General features: G+C 41.7%; 1 long non-coding RNA gene across 1 annotated transcript in view; it reads right to left on the bottom strand.

Moving 5' to 3' along the window:
* Positions 1–1,694: 1,694 nt before the first annotated feature.
* LOC143443392 (uncharacterized) overlaps positions 1,695–19,040 on the bottom strand; it is a 42,677-nt gene continuing 25,331 nt past the window's right edge. Inside the window, exon 2 of the long non-coding RNA XR_013112346.1 lies at positions 1,695–2,555. This is a non-coding gene — a long non-coding RNA (uncharacterized LOC143443392). The remainder of the gene's footprint in view (positions 2,556–19,040) is intronic.

Below are 19,040 nucleotides of genomic sequence, written 5' to 3'. Positions count from 1 at the left end.
CTAGATCTGCTACTCAGACCATCTCAACTGGATTGCAGGCACAGAGTCTAGGTATCAGTAATTAAAGACCTGCCCAGGTGACTGCAGTGTTTAGTACAGGAGACAGTGACTGGAATCACTGGGGGCATATCTGGGATTTGGGCATGCTCCATCCACACTGGAGCTGGGCGCAGAAGCTACACTATTATTTTTTTCAAGAAGCTGGCAAGTTCTACAAGGAGTTTCAGTGTCATGGGAGGTTAGTTGGGTTATAATTGGCTCTAATTGGCTCCCCCAGCAACTGAAACATCCTCTGCCTACAGCCCGAGTGACATTACAAAAGGGGACCGATATGCTCCGACCTTTGAAAACATCAAAGGAGTCACTTCCAACGTGGCTCTTACAGCCCAGTGCTCTGCGGCTCAGCAGGGTTGGGGCCAAGCCCAGCATAGCTGATAGGAACCAGCTTTTTTTCCCCCCATCAGAATAGAAACAGCTGTATCAGCCAACTTGTGGGAAAGGGATTGGGCTGGGGAAGGAAGCAGAACCCTGCCTTGTAAGTCAGCACCTGCACACTGACCAGACTCTCGAGTATGTTGGAGGTGCTAATTCTCTTTCTGATGGAATGGGACTCTGCACATACACATTTTAGTGTGGGTGAGTGATACAATACATGAAATGATTTAATAATTATTACACGATAATCAATCAGCCTGGGGCTATTAAGGTGGCTTGTAAGGTATTTAAAGTCATTTTACTCACACGTACACATGACTGCTTTTATCTAACAAGAAGCAGAACCAGTTCTTGCTTAAATAAGCCCAGTGTTTACTTTATCCTCTTCCTCTTCCTTTTCCTCCTCCCCTTCCCTACTACTTACACACAGCTCAGTGTGGACAGAATTTTTAGGTTTTTTTTTTTTAACGCAATGTTTCATAATGTAGGCATTAAAATATTTTGAAATATTGAATGCATCGTAGGGATTAAAATATTTTCCAATATTATTTGCACACTGTGTCAAAGCAAAGAGTTGTTGCCTTGACGTTTAAATGGTTTGGAATCCAAGTCAGAATTAAAAGAGACCTGCTTTGGAGATTACAGTTGTGAACTGGGACCATTAAGTGGTCTACTGCAAGCCAGTTCGGTGTGAGAAATCTGTAGTGCTTGTAAAAGCTTTAAGTCATTGGGCTGCAGTCACCTGTCCCTGCGGTGTCTTAGAGTAGAGGTTTACAAAAGGCTTTCTCCATTAGGGAGACTGGGAGAGACTGTGGGATTTGGCCAAGCTTGCTTAGAACTTGAGAGCCTCCTACAAGTGTAGCATGTTCTGAGTAGTAGGCTAGAAGGGCTTATCCATGTGGGTAGGTGGCCTAGAGTGAGCAGAGAAGATGGGTCCAGGAGGTCCATAGGGCATATCTCAGAGTTCAAAAGGAGAGCTTCATGTTTGTATTAGAGTCAAGGTTCTGGGATAGAGCTATAAATGGATGCAGATGGGAATAGAGAAAGGCATAAGCAGAATCGGAGGTTTGTTCTTGCTGGTAAGGCCATGGATGCTCAAATCTTTAATATAAGACAACATCACAGTGAGGGTTGGAATAGCATATTCAAGGTTGGATAGACTTTCTTCAAATCCCATCCTAGCCTCATGTTCATTGCTATTTTGTGGGCAGTGTCTTAGTTGGGTTCCATTGCTATGAAAAGACTCTTATAAAAAAAAATCTTATGAAGAAAAACATTTAATTGGGGCTGGCTTACAGTTCAGAGATTCAGTCCATTCATGGCAGGAAGCATGGCATCATGCAGGAAGACATGGTGCTGGAGAAAGAGCTGAGAATTCTACATCTGGATCTATAGGCAGCAGGATGAGGATGCCATCCTGGGTGGGTCTTGAACACCTGAGACCTCAAGGCAAGTCCAAACCCTATGACACACTTCCTCCAAAAAGTCACACCGTATTCCAACAAGGCCACGCCTCCAAATAGTGTCACTCCCTATGTGCCTATGGTGGCCATTTTTAGTTAATTAACTAACTTACTTTACATCCTGATTGAGCTGCTCTCCACTCCTCTTTACCTAGTCTCTCACTCTCCCCCTCCCCCATCCACCTCTCCTTTTTTTTTCTCCACAGAAAAGGGAAGGCTTCCCCTGAATATCAAACCACCTTGGCATATCAAGTTGCAGTAGGACTAAGTACTTCACTTCTCCACCCTTTGAGGCTAGTCAAGGCAGCCCAGTTAGGAGAATGGTATCCAAAGACAGGCAACAGAGTGAGAGACAGTCCCTGCTACTCCTGTTAGGAGTTCCACATGAAGACCAAGCTGTGGAAGGCCTAGGTCCATTCCATGCATGCTCTCTGGTTAGAGATTCAGTTTCTGTGCGCCCCTATGGGCCCAGGTTAGTTGCTTCTGTAGGTTTTTTGTGGCGTCCTTGACCCCTTTGGCTCCTTTAATACTCCCCCTCGATCCTCAGTTCCACAGGATTTCCCAAGCTCTGCTTAATGTTTAACTGTGTGTCTCTGCATCTGTTTCCATCAGTTGCTGGGTGAAGCCTCTCAGATGACGGTAATGCTAGGCTCCTGTCTGCAAGCATAGAATAATACCATTAATAGTGTCATAGGTGGACTCCCTCTCATGGCTTAGATCTCAAGTCATTGGTTGGCCAGTCCCCCAATTTCTACTCCATCTTTAACCCTGCACATCTTGTAAGCAAGACAAACTGTGGGTCAAAAATTTTCTGGCTAAGTTGGTGTCCCAATCCCTCCAATGGAAGTCTTACCTGGTTACAAGAGATGGTCATTTCAGTTCCATAGCCCCAATTGCTAGGAGTCTTAGCTAGCATCACCCTCATAGATTTCTGGGAGTTTCCATTGTCCCAGGTTTCTAGCTCTTCACAGAGATGCCTCCTCACCAATTCCAGTTCTCTTTCCCTGTACTCTTTTCCCACACTTGATCCCTCCTTCCCTGTTTCTCTCCCTCCCCCACCCAGACTGTCTCCTCTAATATCTATTCTATTTCCCCTCCCCAGTGAGATTCAAGCATTCTCACTTCCTTGTTACTTAGCTTCTTTGGGTCTATGGATTGTAGCATGGCTATTCTGTACTTTATGACTAATATCCACTCATAAGTGAGGACATACCATGTTTGTCTTTCTGGGTCTAGGTTACTTCACTCGGGATGATCTTTTCTAGTTTCATCCATTTGCCTGCAAATTTCATGTCATTAGTTTTAATAGCCGAGTAATATTCCATTGTGTAAATGTACCACATTTTCTTTATCCCTTCTTCAGTTGAGGGATATCTGGGTTCTTTCAGTTTCTGGCTACTATGAACAAAGCTATTATGATCATAATTAAGCAAGTGTTCTTGTGGTATGGTGGAGCATCTTTTTGCTATATGCCCTGGAGAGGCATAATTGGGTGTGTTGAGGTAGAACTATTCCCAGTTGTCTGAGAAACCACCAAATTGATTTCCAAAGTGGTTGTATTCCTACCAGCAATGGAGGGGTGTTTCATATGGGGGTCACTTTTATTCAAACCACCATAGGCAGGGTTTCACCTCCCAAAGCCCCTAGTTTTGCAGTTTCTGCTATAACCAAGTTTCAAACTGATAAGCAGAGACACCCCCCCCCCCCCCCCCACACACACACACACCTCAAAGGATAAGGAGCTTTCAGGTGTGAGCCAGGCTTTGGGTCTAGAAGTCAAGAGCCACCTTTTGGGATCTGCCCTTCCTTATGTTTGCAAGATGCTCACCGTCATCAGTTGGTGGCAATAACCAGTTGGGGAAGGGAATGGCATTTTAGATGTCCTGGGCAGCTCCTCTCTCAAGTGTGGTCACCTAAGATGACTGGGGTCAGCTGCATTATTGCTACAATGCTATGATCTGAATGACTTAGAACCAGAAACAGTTATTGACTCACAGCTGTGGAGAGCAAAGTCTAAAATCAAGATGCTGCTGGCCCAAGGTCTTACTGCATGCTTCCTGTTCTCAGCTTCTCTGCTAGATGCTGGTGGGGGTCTTTCTCAAGGTGGATGGCAAACTCTCATCTTCAGGTGACATTTGCCTGTGAAGCACTATGTCCAAACTCTCCCTTTTTATGGGACAACTAGTCATAGTGGATTAGATATTAGATTGTATCCTAGTTACCTAATCTTAACTTGGTTACTTCTGAAAGGACATTCCCCCAAGTAAATTCTTAATCCCTGGGGATTATGGTTCCAGTGTAGAGGCTCATTTATTTTTGGTTTTTGTCTTCTTTTCCTTTCCTCTTTCTTTTTTTTCTTTTTTCTTTTCTTTTTTTTTTTTTTTTTTTTTTTTTTGGTTTTTCGAGACAGGGTTTCTCTGTGTAGCCCTGGCTGTCCTGGAACTCACTCTGTAGACCAGGCTGGCTTCGAACTCAGAAATCCACCTGACTCTGCCTCCCAAGTGCTGGGATTAAAGGTTTCTTTCTTTCTTTCTTTTTTTCTTTCTTTCTTTCTTTCTTTCTTTCTTTCTTTCTTTCTTTCTTTCCTTCCTTCCTTCCTTCTTTTCTTCTTTTTCTTTCTCTTTTCATGGAGGTGGAGAAAACACAGTTCCAACTACAACCACAGCCTATCCTTGGTTTGAATTCTGGTTGGTTTAAGTCATCTGGGGACATTGCTGAGTTCTGACTCAATGGTATTCAGAGAACATTGGAAGAGGAATGGGGAAACCAGCATGTAGCACAGAAAGAAGATTCTAGATCACAGAGTCTACATGTTAACTGCATTGCCCAGAGCAAGGTGCAAAGATCCTTCAGGCTTCAGCCTGCACAGATGTAAAATGATGCTTCTATTGTTTGGAAGACTAGTTGTTTGATAAATGAGATGCAGGTTTGAGTTCCAGCTTAGTGCCTGGCTTCAAATGTGTGCCTGACAAATGCCACAGATTCCTGTTGTCATTGATTACTACCTTACTTTTGTTATTACCACTTTTCTTCTGGTGACCATTGAAGGAGAGATCTACATAGTCACAAGAGCTTTACAAGAATACCAGGGAAAGTGAGAGCATTTGGCTTTGGAGTCTTTGCAACAAATCCCACCCCCACCCCACCCCTACCTCGACCCCCACCCCAGAATGGTCACTAGAGTACATCTGGAAGCCAGCAAAGATACAGACCTGAAGCTTTGGAGAAAGTCTAGGGAACGATAGCTTTGTAGAGGAAAATTGTGAGTTTTCACTTAGGGCAGGCTGTGAGTGAGGAGAGAAAGGCTTGAAGAAGACTCTGAACTGTACTTCTGTCCTGTGTAGAGAATGGCTGGAAAGAATATGGGGAATCTAGAAGTCTCGCCACTAGTGTGCCATCTGACAGCACAGTGTGTGGCAGAGAGTGACATAAATTCCAAAGAGGGACTGGTTACTAGGCGAAGCCAATTTAGCTGTCATCAGAGGGGAGCTGGTTCAGCTGATACTGTCTACCTGAAGACATTCAAGAAGTGGAGGAGGATGGTGGGTTGGAGCAGGGATGCATAGAGGTAGAAGCAGAGAGGTAAAGTCCAAAGCAGAACACTGTCTAGGGTGTTGCTGTTCTGGAGTCATTCAAAAGACAGAAGGACAAGGGAATGCCTTTGGGCTATAAAAGATAACCATGAACTGTAGCCTATCTGGCATTAAAGCTATGTAGGGCTCAGAAAAGGAATCTTTATGTGGGCACCAAAACCATGGAGGGCGTGGGCAGGTTTTGCAACTCTGAGAGGGCATTAGGGCATTGTGCCTAAGTCCCTTTCTGCAGCAGACACTTTTCAGTTGGATTATAACAAGGGCATCAGGGGCTGTGGAAGTCTAGATAGTCCCTGTTCCCACGAATGCTCTAACAGAGAGGCACGGAAAGCTAAAACAGCCGATGCACATTTGGGGCTGGGGTGGAGATGAAACATGCTATATAAATTCTAGGCTTTTTTTTTTTTTTTTTTTTTTTTTTTTTTTTTTTATAGTCTGGCCTGAGTTCAAAACTCTGCAAATGTTATAAATGAAAGGGAAAAATTCCCATTTTTAAAAAATTATACTTTGAATCGATAAAAAATGAGTACCTATTGCAACTGTTCAGTGGTGGCTTCTTCTTCTTATGAGGGCTTAGGATCATGCTTCTGTGATTCAGTCTGTGTTTGTAGTTGGTTTGCACCTGCACTGTCTGTCCCATCGTTTTACCCCATGGGAAACAAGCCTCAGGTCTATATCAACACACTCTTACTGTCTTGTAAGACTTACAAATGGGAGAAACTCCATGCATTTCTTTTGTGTAATGTGACTATGAAATAGACCTTGTTTTATTAGTATAAACCTAACATAGGAAGCAACAATCAGGCACTAATATGCTTCTGTTCTTCAAATGAGTCGTGAGGGGCAGAGGAAGAATTGCCATTGCATCTTCTGTTCCCAGCCTCCTGACTTTGGCACAGATGTTTTTCCCTACAATTGTTTTTAAACTTTGCTCTACATTAAAAGCACTGGAAATACTGGACTATATGGCTGACATTCACCCCCCCCCCCCCAAGAAGGCCTGATTTAACTGGTGGTATATAATGTGTCCTCGGATTGCCATTTCACAAGCTCCCCAGATGATTCCAATATACAGCAAAATCTGGGGACCTCTGCCTTCAGTCTCTTCTGACAATGGAGGTGAATAATGTCATCACAGACTTCAAAAACAGATAGCAGGGGCCAGCAAGATGGCTTAGCATTTGAAGGTACCTGCTGCCACAACTGATAATCTGAGTCTGATTCCCAGGATCTGCACACACCTCCTGGATAATTCAAATTATCTTCAGATCACTTAAGATACTTCAGTGTAAACATGACATAAATAGTTGTTCTACTGTGTTATTGAGAGAATAATGACAAGAAGACAGTCTGTATTTTGGTACAAACACTTTTCATTTTAAACTAGAGGATATGGATATGTAAGGCAGACTGTATGTTAACTACACGCAGACTGAGTAACACGGGTCAGAGAATGTGAACCTCCATCTGTTAGGAAGCCAGGCTTGTTAACATTCTGCCCTTGGTGAGGTAGGCTTTCTTGGGTTTAACCCTTGGGCACACTAAACATTAAATTGACTGTGAAGCTACAGGGCAAATGAGAAGGGCAGACGGAGCCCCTTTTGGAGGTTGGTGCTTATCTAAAGAGAGAAGGAGGCTGAGTCTGTCTCCCATGCAGACTGGACTTTTACATTTACTTGCCTTAGGGTAAGGGAATCAAATGGAGTAAACCTGGAAAAGGTGAGAAATCAAACACGAAGAAGACACACATGGAGCTTGAAGCTATGAGGTAAGGAGAGCCTTTCCCCCGGAAGAGATCCACCAGCCTGTTAATGTCATATAGATTACAGAGTTAAGCATAAGAAAATAAATCCGTGAACAAATGTTATTTAGATGATTATTTTCCGGTCTTCAGAATGAGAATGGCCTTTCATAGCATTGGAACAGTGGGAAGAATCACAAAAGAGCCAATCAATAACTTTGACTACACACAATCTTAGGGCTATCAGATTATTAAAGATTTTTTTTTTTTAGAAAAATGAAGATAATACATGTTGGTGTGTGAACAAATTGAAATAAGCTCTAGATATAAATTTGGCAATTTATTTTAAGAACTTTAACATGTTCATATTTTTTGACTCAATAACTCCACTCTTAGAAGCCTACAAATGCAATCAATGACAGGGGCAGAGATTGCTATCCAGGGATGTTCATTCCAGGTTATTCATCATAATGAAAAAAGACAGAACCACCTGACTGCCCAACAATAGGAGAATGATTAAATAAACGAAGGGCATCTGGCTGCAGGAATACTGTGTTTCCACTTAAAAATAAAACTCTTGAATGCTTTGCGATGAGAAAACGCCTGTCAAACATCAAGTGATGAATGCAAAGTTCAAAACCAAATATATCGTGTAATCATAATGTGTAAAAATAAAAAATTTAAAGCCAACTATTGGAAGGAAATGTCTGAAAAGGACAATGATTATTGGGATTGTAATATCAATGAATGAATATTAACATGAACTCTTTTTATTTCTACAGTGAATAGTCTTTGTTGAGGTATGAAGGCTATGGTGGTTTTTAGGGTGCCAGCCTGGTAGCGTTGAAGTTAAGACTGCAAACTACCTGGGGTACTCTGTGAGCAAAAGCAGAGTGAGCTTTCCTGCCTGAAGTTCAGAGATCCCTGGGGCAACAGCAGGTCAATGGAAAATGGTACCTGCCTTTACCTTCCCATTAACAAACACAATGCGCCACATATAAAGTGATGGTAGAGAGTTCCACATTGCAGTCTTTTATTTGGGGGAATCAATAAAATCTCTTATTGATTCCCCCAAAGAAGCCAACATCCATCTATGTGTAAAGGTGCATAAGCTGTCCTGGTATGGAAAGAGGGGGCGTGGTCTATGGAAAAGTCTGGAAGAAGAGCGCTCTGGGAGAGCTGTGTGAGGGAAAGCAGAACAGGGGAAGAGCCTGGCTGCTTGTGCAGCAGCAGAACGCCTGGAGAGAATCCAGATACTGAATCTACTCGACTTGGGCTGCACGGCGAGCATCTGCGCCGTGTAGCACTGCTTGGGCCACTGACAGCTGCATCGCAAGCCCTGAGCCACAGCACATGCTATCTGCGTCCGGCAGCTCCTGGATTTAAATGAGACTTTAAAAATAGCCCTGGTCTGTCTCCCTCGCCACATAAGCCAGGTGGGTATGAATGCAAATCTGGCTTACAAAAACTTTCATCCGGGCTTAGATGGTTTGGCCTTGTATAGATTCAGATATATCTGCAACCGAATCTCAGAGCCTGGGGTTCCTGGCGCGGAACACGGAAACAGAGAGGGTAGAGGGGTGAGCCACAGCGTCCGATTGCAGCGCCACACCACAGAGTTTGAAAGGGAACAACTCCTCCGAAGTCAGGGTTTCTCTCCTCCTACCATCTTTCTTTGGAAAAACCTTGGTTTTGCCCCATTTCGAGCTTAAACATTTAAATCTGAAAACCAAAACAACAGGTAGCAAACAAAACCGAGTTTATACATTCCGACCTTGACCAATCACTAACTGAGACTTCAGAATGATTGGAAATTGTTTTTCTTTTTTTGAAAACTTGCTCTATTTATATCACCAGTATTATTTGTTTGAAAAGGGCCCTCGGCTGAAGCTCAAAACTGTGGCTAAACTAGCGGTATGCTCTCTCCTCTGCCCTCAGCACTGCCTTCAGTATGTGAGTTCCCAGCAGCCACCTGAAAGGCTTCCTTAGATCCACACTGGCCTTTTGTTGTATTTTATGCAGCCAAGTCCAATGCAACTTTAAATGTTTAAATTATTAAATACACGTGACATCACTGATGCCGAGCAATGTAAATGGTGACATAAGATTAGAGAGTGAGGTTGAACTAGGTGTTTTTTACAATGTGCAGCTACAATTCACTAAGCAGCCAGTAGTAGCTGTTACCCCTTCAATGCTGCTTCTAACCGGGGTAGCTTCCTTTGCTCTCATCAGCAGCGTGGCTTTGTGGGCTGAGAGATTCTGCCTCAGGGGCAGGTCCCTCTCTAGCCCAGTGGGCTTTTGGTTGATTTGTGGCAGTGCTGGATCTGGTGCCTGAGAATGGGGTAGTCTTCATTTGCAATGCCTCTGGCTTTCCCCCACCAACTCCAGCAGGCACAAGGACCAAAGACAACTGGAGAACCGTCTAGAGGGGTGAGCCAGAGGGAGCCAATCTGCTTTGGTGCTGTCGCCTGATCCTTGGAACGGGAAACCGCATCACCTCTGAGCCCAAGTGTTCTTGTATGGGGAAACCGTCCTTTTAAAGAATTAGTCTTCAGCATTCTGTCAATTACAGCCTCGAAATCTGGTTGAGTAATTAAATGCCAGCTGACAGTAAATATCAAACTGCTTGGGAGCCGTAGTGAGATATAGACAAGTGGATTCTGTGTGATTGCTTTGGTAATTTGCTTTTTAATCTTTAATACCAATTAAATGTAGGGGAGCTGAAGCCTGTGCATTGCCCAGATGAGACAGCCATCAGCTGATGCCTGGAGCTGGCCAGCACAGGGTTTCTGGCTCTGCTGACTGCACCCAGCCCTGGGAGCTGGGAAGTTTGATTGACAATGACTAGTGACTGATGAGCCAGCAGGATGCTCTTCACTCCATTCAGGACCCTGGCTGGGCCACAAGTCCCAACAGGCTGATGGCCAATAACCTCCTTTGTATAGTTTCCCTTCCTCACACTCCTGGGGGAGGGGCATAGTTTAAGACCTGACTTTTACAGATTGGTTGGGAGGGGCCTGAGGAGGCCCATCCTTCTGCTGTCTTATTGGCTTATTGTCTTATTGGCTGCAGTGACAAGGCAGAGGGAGCTATTTGCTGGGAAGACACCCAGCTGGCATGGGGACATCCTACAGCCCCAAAGAGAAGAGACCATAGACATAGAGGGACCAAAAAAGCAGCATGATCCCCCAGCAGGGGATATTCAGCAGTATACAGAGACACTTTTACTCTCTCAGCTGAGAGTGGATGCTTCCTGTACCATGGACACAGGCCAGAGAATCTGCAGGATTCTCCCAAGGCACAGGAGCCTGGCTCAGTAAGGAATTACCTGGTCCCAAATACCACTTGTCAACTCTGAGATACTTGCTTCAGAGTGAAAACTGGTACTTGAATGGAAAACAGAAAATTTGTCACAGTCCACTAGGATGGCTGATCTTCAGTCAAGTCTGCAAATTCCCTTCTGTTTGTATCCCTTGTTCTTGGCATTTGAAATGCAATTGTTGTAATACTCCATGTGTTTATGTTTGGAATCACATGAGTCAGAGTTGTTTTTTTTTTTTTTTTTTTTTTTTCAACTACTAAACATAGATGAGATACAAAGATGAGATCTATTAACTTATTAACATGTTTTTTTCTTTATGGCATTCCAACTTTCCTCTCTGTTTAGGTAAGAGCCTTTAGCCACTCCAGGGTTTTTACTTCAGACTCTTTCTTCTAGGTTTTTTTCATCTGAGATTTTTCTCTTCATTTCTAAAGGGTATTTTCAACAGTTTTAGAATTCTAGGTTGATGCCTTTTCTCTCGTTCTCTCTCCCCTTCTCTCTCTCTTTTTTTCCTTTTAAAGGTTTATTTAGTTCACAGTTCTATAAATTCATGGCTAAAACAGCAGTGTGGTTCTAGTGAAGACCACAGACTGAGTCATCACAATGGTGGGAACTAAAGTTGTAGGAAGAAATTACATCTCCAGACAGGAAGCAAGAACAGGAGGAGTGGGGAATGACTTTTCACAGGGTGACACTCTCTAGTACTGCAGCAAGGATGAAGCTACTAACAAATGATCCTTTAAGGACAAGCCATTCCACCCCTGGATCCCGAGGTCCACGTGTCTCTGATACATTCAAAGTCAATTATTCCCAGCTCAAAAATTGAAGTCAAAAGTGTCCTCCCAGACTCAAGGCAAACCTCTAGCTGCCACCCCTTTCAGATCTCCAAGTTTCAGGAGTGGGTGTTGAGTGGTCTTGTAGAGATTAAATCAGAATCAGAATATTTCTAGCAATCATCTTGTCAGCAAGATGCACGGGATCTGCCTTATATATGCATTGGCTGGATGTCTGTTCATACATAATTTCCATTGGGAGCCTTAAAAATACACATCATCACAAAAGAACCAAAACCAAACGATCCCTCCATGGGCTGTAGACTTTAGTGCTTCTCTAATAGTGCAGGAAGTGGCAGAAACGGTTGAATGGAATCTGTCCCTTTTGAATTTTGTTCTTGGATGCATTAATTTGACAGTGCTGTCGAACCTGGGCAGCAGAAGCAACAGAAAACCACCTCTCAGTCTTGGAGGCTAGAGGGCCATGATGAAGGTGTCAACTGGGTGGTTCCTGAGCCCGCTTCTTGATTTGCAGACTAGTGTTATCTCCTGTGTCTTGACAAAGCTTTCCTTATCTCTCAGTTCCCATTTCACACTTGAAACACTCTGTGCCTCTTAATTTTGGTGCCCATGTTTTCTGCTCATAAATCTACAATCATTTAAATCGCTTTCCTACATGTAGTTGTGGTGACAATCTTTTCTTTTCACTACATTTCTTGCCTTAGTTTTTTTTTTCAGTTTGATTGTGATGTATTTTAAATTATTTTATTAGTTTTTGTGTATGTGAGTGTATTTGTATAGGTGCATGCATGTCATGGTGTGTATACCTGTGTGTGTGTGTGTGTGTGTGTGTGTGTGTGTGTGTGTAGATCAGAGGGCAGCTTGTGGGAATCAGTTTCTTCGTTAGGATCCAACTCAGGTCATCAGGCTTGGCAGCAAGCTCTGTTTATCCACCGAGCCTTCCTCCTCACTGGCCCATGATGTATTTTAGCTTGGGCTCCTTTCAAGTCATACTGGTTTGGAATTTCCCAGTTCTTACACGTATAGATTTAAGCCTCTTGCCAAATTCCATCAGTGATTTCCTTGAGTACTTTTTCAGCACTGTCTTCTTTTCTGTCTGTTTCTGCCCTCTGATAGCACACTGTTAGATTTTGACATTCCTGTTGTAATAAGTCCCACGGGTTACTGAGGCTCTCTTTGCTTTGTACCGCCTGTTTTCTCTTTGCTGTTGACACTGGGTAAACGCTTACTGCCTTATCTTTCAATCCCTCCTTCTTTGCTGTGTTTGTTCCTGCCACAAAGTCTGCCTCCTGAACATGCTCCTGTTGGTTGTGCTTTTGGGTTCTAAATCTTCCTGTGGCTTCTTCTCACTTTCTATTTCTTCCGTAAAACTTGATATTTTTATTTGTTTCGAGCATTTTTGTTATTGCATGTTGAAATGGTTTTTTTTATTTTCCTTTTCTCTGCTTTAAAGCCCATCGGTTTACCAGCCTGTCACTCCTGTGTTAGCACCAATTGGTAATATTTCTTTTTAAGAACTCAGTTGAGACTTTTCTGGTTCTTGGTATGACCAGTGACTTTTTTTTTCCCCAATGGAAGCATTTCAAATGATATAATAAGATCTGTTTTTTTGTCAGTTCTGTGCTATATAGCTCAGACTGGCTTTGAACTCATGAAGCCAGTTTTAACCTTCAGGATTATAGACGTGTGCCACCATGCCCAGTGTAAGGTTCTGGATCTTATTTAAAACTGCTTTTGTTGGCTTGGGCTGACACTGCTCCCAAAGTTGGAAAGGGAGATTTTTATCCTTATTACTGACATTTCATTTTCCCCATAGCCTGAGACCTGGTCTGGGAGCCACTGTGTACTATCTCCCTAGATTAGGTGTTTTGGGTCCCCAGGTGGTCTCCACTTATATTATCTTGCTCCCATTGGCTAAGAGCAACAGCCCATACTCTGTACAAGGCTTCTCCTGGTAGCACCCAAGCAGGATCTTATGTTTTTCTACTGATACCCATCATGTAGCACCCTCAGGGCCTCTGTGTGGTAGAAAGTTTTCTTGCTGAGGGGGAGGGAATGAGATTCTCTCTATACTAGGCTTTTTCTTGAGGATGCTAAGGTACCTTGTATATCCTGGTGGGGAAGAAAGTGGATGTTCCCAGCTCTATTACTGTCATTTTAAACCAACTTTTTTTTTTTTTCTCCCATGAGACTCAGGCAGAGACAAACGCCACCGCTGGTTCGCTTTAAACCAACTTTGATTTCATATTTAATGTAAGATTCAGGCAGGTAAACACAAGGCTATGTGCTCATTGTTGTCATTTCAAGATTCACGCTGGCAATCTCTGTGCTTTAAATGCTGAATCATTATGATTTCATCTTTAATGTGGTTATTGTTATATTTGAATTTAGTTTCTATTGATTTGTCTTTTTCTATACCAGTACCATACAGTTTTTATTACTATTGCTTTATAGTAAAACTTTAGGTCAGGGATGATGATACCTTCAGAAGTTTTTCTACTATTCAGGATTATTTTGGCTACCCTGGGTTTTTTGTTTTTTCATATCAAGTTGAGAATTGTTTCAAGACCTGTGAAAAGTTATGTTGGAATTTTGATAGGGATTGCTGTGAATCCATAGATTGCTTTGGTATGATGGCTATTTTCATTATGGGATGATGTCTTTGATCTGTTCTTGGATTCAGTTTGTGAGTATTTTCTTGAGTATTTTTTGCATCAATGTTCATTAGGAAAATTGGTCTGAAATTCTATTTCTTTGTTGAGTCTTTGTGTGGTTTAGGAAACAGTGACTGTGGCTTCATAGAATGAATTTTGGCAGAATGCCTCCATTTCTATTTTGTGGAATACTTTAAGAAGTATTGGCATTAACTCTTCTTTGAAAGTCTGGTAGAATTCTACAGTAAAACCATCTTGCCTTGGGCTTTTTTTTGGTTGGGAGATTTTTAATGACTGCTTCTATCTTTAGGGGTTATAGGACTATTTTGATGGTTTACCTGATCTTGATTTAGCTTTGGTTATTGGTATCTGTCTAGAAAAGTATCCATTTCATTTAGATTTTCGAGTTTTGTGGAGTATAGGCTTTTCAGCTTAGCCACTGGTTTTTAATTTGTTTTTTTTTTTTTCCTCCAGTATTTCTTCTCTGCATCCTCACAGGGGTAATTGTGAACTTTCATGCCATTTAGGCACAGTATTGACTTAATTTATTTCTCTTAAAACCTAAAAAAGTAATTTCCCTAGAGTATACAATAATATCTTTAATTAATCATGGTGTACTTTCAGACAAAATTATACCACCATCTGTATAAGATAAGAACAACAAAATCATAGAAAAAAATATCCCCTGTCTACAGAAAGAGATGCCTATAAACAGACAAGAAGCTTAAAGAACACCAAAGAGATTGGACCAGAAAAGACAATCTGCCCACTACATAATAATCAAAACACAAAATCTACAGAAAAAAATGGTAAAAGCTATAAGAAAAAAGGCCCAGTAACATACAAAGGCAGACATATCAGAATTATATCCAACTTCTCAAAAAAGACTCTAAGAGCTAGAGGGCCTGGACAAATGTGTTACAGCCTCTAAGAAACCACAGATGTCTACCTAAATCACCCAGCAAAACTCTCAAACACAATAGATAAAGAAAATGAGATATTTCAAAACAGAATCAGATTTAAACAATATCTATCCATAAATGTAATCTTACAGAAAATGCTAGAAGGAAAACTCCAACCAAGGGAGGTAAACTACACACTGAATCTAACAGAAGACAAACTAAGATACAGCCTTGAATGCATTGGCACAGGAGAATTTTCTGAACAGAACGCCAATGGCTCAGTCACTATTAATTCTGAGCTAATGGCCCACCACATAATTCTGAGCTAATGGCTCAGAATTAATAAATGGGACCTCATGAAACTGAAAAGCTTCTGTATGGTAAAGGACAAAATGGCAGCCTACAGATTGGGAAAATATCTTCACTAACTCTTCATCCAACAGAGGGCTAATATCTAAAATATATAAAGAAGTTAGACTCCAAACAGCCAAAAAAAAATATAACCCAATAAAATGGGGTATAGAACTAAATAGAGAATTCTCAACAGAGGAATCTTGAATGACTGAGAAGCATTTAAAGAAATGTTCAACATCTTTAGCCATCAGGAAAATGCAAATCAAAATAACCCTGAGATTTCACCTTACACCAATCAGAATGGCTAAGATAAAAAAACTCAAGTGCCAGCACATGCTAAAAAAGATGTGGTAAAAGGAGAACACTCTTCCATTGCTGTTGGGATTGCAAAGTTGTACAACCCCTCTGGAAATCAATCTGGCGCTTTCTCAGAAAATTGTAAATAATACTGTCTGAAGACCCAGCCATACTGATGCTCCTGGGCATATACCCAAATGCTATTACAGCATACCCCAAGGACATGTGCTCCATTATGTTCATAGTAGATTTATTTTTAATAGCTAGAAACTAGAAACAACCCAAATGTCCCTCAACTGAAGACTGGATAAAGAACATGTGGTGCATTTATACAATGAAATATTATTCAACTATTAAAAACAAAGGCATCATGAATTTTTCAGGCAAATGGATGAACGTGAGTTAGGTAACTCAGACCCAAAAGAACAAGCATGGTATGTACTCACTTATAAGTAGATATTAGCCATAAAATACAGGATACCCATGCTACATTCCACAGACCCAAAGAAGCTAAATGCGACCTTAGTCAAAATGCCCAAACATTGGGGATATTAAAACTGAAGAGACCACCTCTAGCAGCCAGACAGCATCCCCCAGTGGAGGGATGGTGACACCAACCCACCTACAAAGCTTTTGACCCCAAATTGGTCCTGTCTAAAAGAAATGCAGGGACAGAGATAGAACAGAGACCGAAGGAATGGCCAACCAGTGACCAGCCCATTTTGAGAGTCATCCCATGGACAGGCACCAATCCCTCATACTATGAATGATGCTATTTTGTACTTGCAGGCAGGAGCCTAACATAGCAGCCCTCTGAGAGGCTCTATCCAGAAGCTGACTGAGACAGATGCAGATACCTACAAACTTTGGACAGAGGTCAGGGACCCTTATGGAAGAGTTAGGGTCTCAAGGAGCTGGAAATCCCACAAGAAGGGCAAACAGTGTCAACTAACTTGGACCTCTGAGAGCTCCAAGAGTCTGAGCCACCAACCAAATAGCATTCACGGGCTGGTCTGAGGCCCCCAGCACATATATAGCAGAAGGCTGCCATGTCAGGCCTCAGTGGGAGAGGATGCTTTTAATCATGTAGAGAGAGACTTGATCCCCCAGGGTGGGGTGGGGTATGGGAAGGCTGCCCTCTCAGAGGCAAAGGGGAGGGTGGATGGAGGAGGAACTCTACAAGGGGAGACTAAGGGGAGCAGCATTTGGGATGTAAATAAATAAATAAATAAATAAATAAGAAACATCCTCATTGCTGAAAATTACAAACCCAAGGATCTGTAATTCTTGTAGCTCACTTGATACATTTTATTGATCTTGAAAGCAATAAAAGAAAAAAATCTTTGTAAAAAAAACCCAAACAAAACCCTTACAACACACTTTTAATCCCAATACTTGGGAGGCAGAGGCAGATAGATTTCTGTGAGTTTTAAGGCTAGCCTGGTTTACAAAGCAAGTCCCAGACTAGCTGAGGTTACAGAGTAAGACCCTGTCTCAAAAACAAACAAATCAGTAAGAAACCTTATAACAATATGTTGACAGCTCCCCCTTCCCATACTTCATATATTTTACTTAAAAAATATATTTATTTCTCTCCTCCTCCACCACCTTCTCCTCCCTCCCCTCCTCTTTCTTTTCTTGTTGACTCTATTGCCAAGGTTCTTTTTTCACTTCCAGAATTTCCATTTGATTCTGACAGCTACATCTCCTTCTGATATCTCTCAGCAAGTCTTGAATCTGGTTTATTGTTGCCACAGGAGCCCCTAATATGCCAGTTCAGATGTTTGTTCAACCCTGCAACACACACATCTTCTCTGGACCTGCTCCTGCTCTCTCGGGATACTGCTTTTTCCTGCCTCTTTGTATGCCTTTATAGTTTTTTTTTGTTGAAAGGCAGACATCTTGTGAAGGACACTGGGGACTGAAGTAGCTGTTTTTCATTCCTAAAAACAAGATGACTTTCCTTCTGCTAAGACTTTAAAGTAGCATCTTGGGTTAATCTTGCTTTAGATTGGCTTGGATTTGAGTTTTGTGGTTGCCATGGTTATACTTAATGGCTCACAGACTTCATGGGGACCTCTGTAATAATCACATCGTACTGTTTTACAGACATGGCAAGATATTCCATCATGAGAAGGCCTTTGGTGCTTGGTTTTCCTATATTTGAAAAGTCCTCCATAATAAAATCTCAATAAAAGACATAAATGAAAGGAACAAATATTACTTAAAGACTTCAAGTTTCCATGGCAATAATTTGTGTTTTGGGTGTGGGCTGCTTTGTCAGAGTATACTTTTCAAAGTGTGGCACTTTATAGCCTGAGGTCTTTATGTGCCATGATCCTGGGATGTTTGCTTCTTGCAACATGTGTCCACACTTGAGAACCTACCCATGGAATAGAGAGCATTCTTTTGGTCTTATCAAGCTCCATATTGGCACTGTATCTCTGGGCCTTTGCTAACTTTCCTCCCTAGTATGCACTCCTAGCCTAGGTGCACCAGGCCATGTTTTGTACCTCACCAATTAATGTTATTATTTTTGACTTGGACCTGTGGGTATATCAGTGGTTCAGTGCACATCTGTGTCTGTAGTATGAGGAGGGAGGGGACTGGTGGCACTTGTGGCTTCCAGTCTTTTAGGTATGTGTTCAGTAGAAAGTGTAAATAAAGACACTGGAAGAATGCAAGACACTTCCATTTCTGGACCTAGAGACTTGGCCAGCTAACACAACTCTTCTGTCCCTTGCATTCTATTTTACAGCCTCTGATCCAGGTGAGCCAGTTTCTGGGTCTCTTCTTTCCTGTAGGCATATACTCTTCTCAGACTCAGCCCAGTCGCCTTCTATGAGCACTCAGTACTTCAGCTGCATTTTCTCATGTGGTCACTGTTGCACGGGTGGAGTGAGCTTTCCTATCTCCATTCTTGATAGGAAATCAAAACTCTGGAACATTATTTTTTAAAGTTTCTAAGAATAACTTATTTTCAAACTATGTCTAGCCAAACCACTGTCCAAATATGAATACAGAATAAGTTTCTTGGAGACACAAGGCTTTGTCTGTCTTTTGGAGATTTCAACTGAAAGCAATTTTGGCTGAAATATTTAATGCCAACAGAGAACTAATTCAGAATATATCAATGTAAATGAAATGCAAAGAAATGCCTATGTGTTATTGTTCTTTTCCTTTTCTTTTTCAGGGGAATGTTTTCATGATGACTTATAGTAAAACTTCTAAGCTAATATAAATATTTTATATGTTGGGAAGGATTCCAAAGTCTACAAGAATGAGGTAAAAGTTTTGCTGAATTAAGAGTAAATACTATTATTTAAAAGGTAGGAATAGATTGAAATATGGAAAGGGTGAGATCAACAAAATGTAAATGTAGAAGAAGCAAGTTTGATCATATCAATATTACAATAAATATAAATAGACCAATCTCACCATTTATTAGACCAATGTAAATGAAACTAGGAAATGTCCTTGTGTAG

The sequence above is a fragment of the Arvicanthis niloticus genome, chromosome 8 (genome assembly GCF_011762505.2).
Source record: "Arvicanthis niloticus isolate mArvNil1 chromosome 8, mArvNil1.pat.X, whole genome shotgun sequence".
In the NCBI taxonomy this organism is placed as follows: domain Eukaryota; kingdom Metazoa; phylum Chordata; class Mammalia; order Rodentia; family Muridae; genus Arvicanthis; species Arvicanthis niloticus.
The sequence above is the reverse complement of the archived record's forward strand: the minus strand, read 5'-3'. Positions and strand labels throughout refer to the sequence as shown.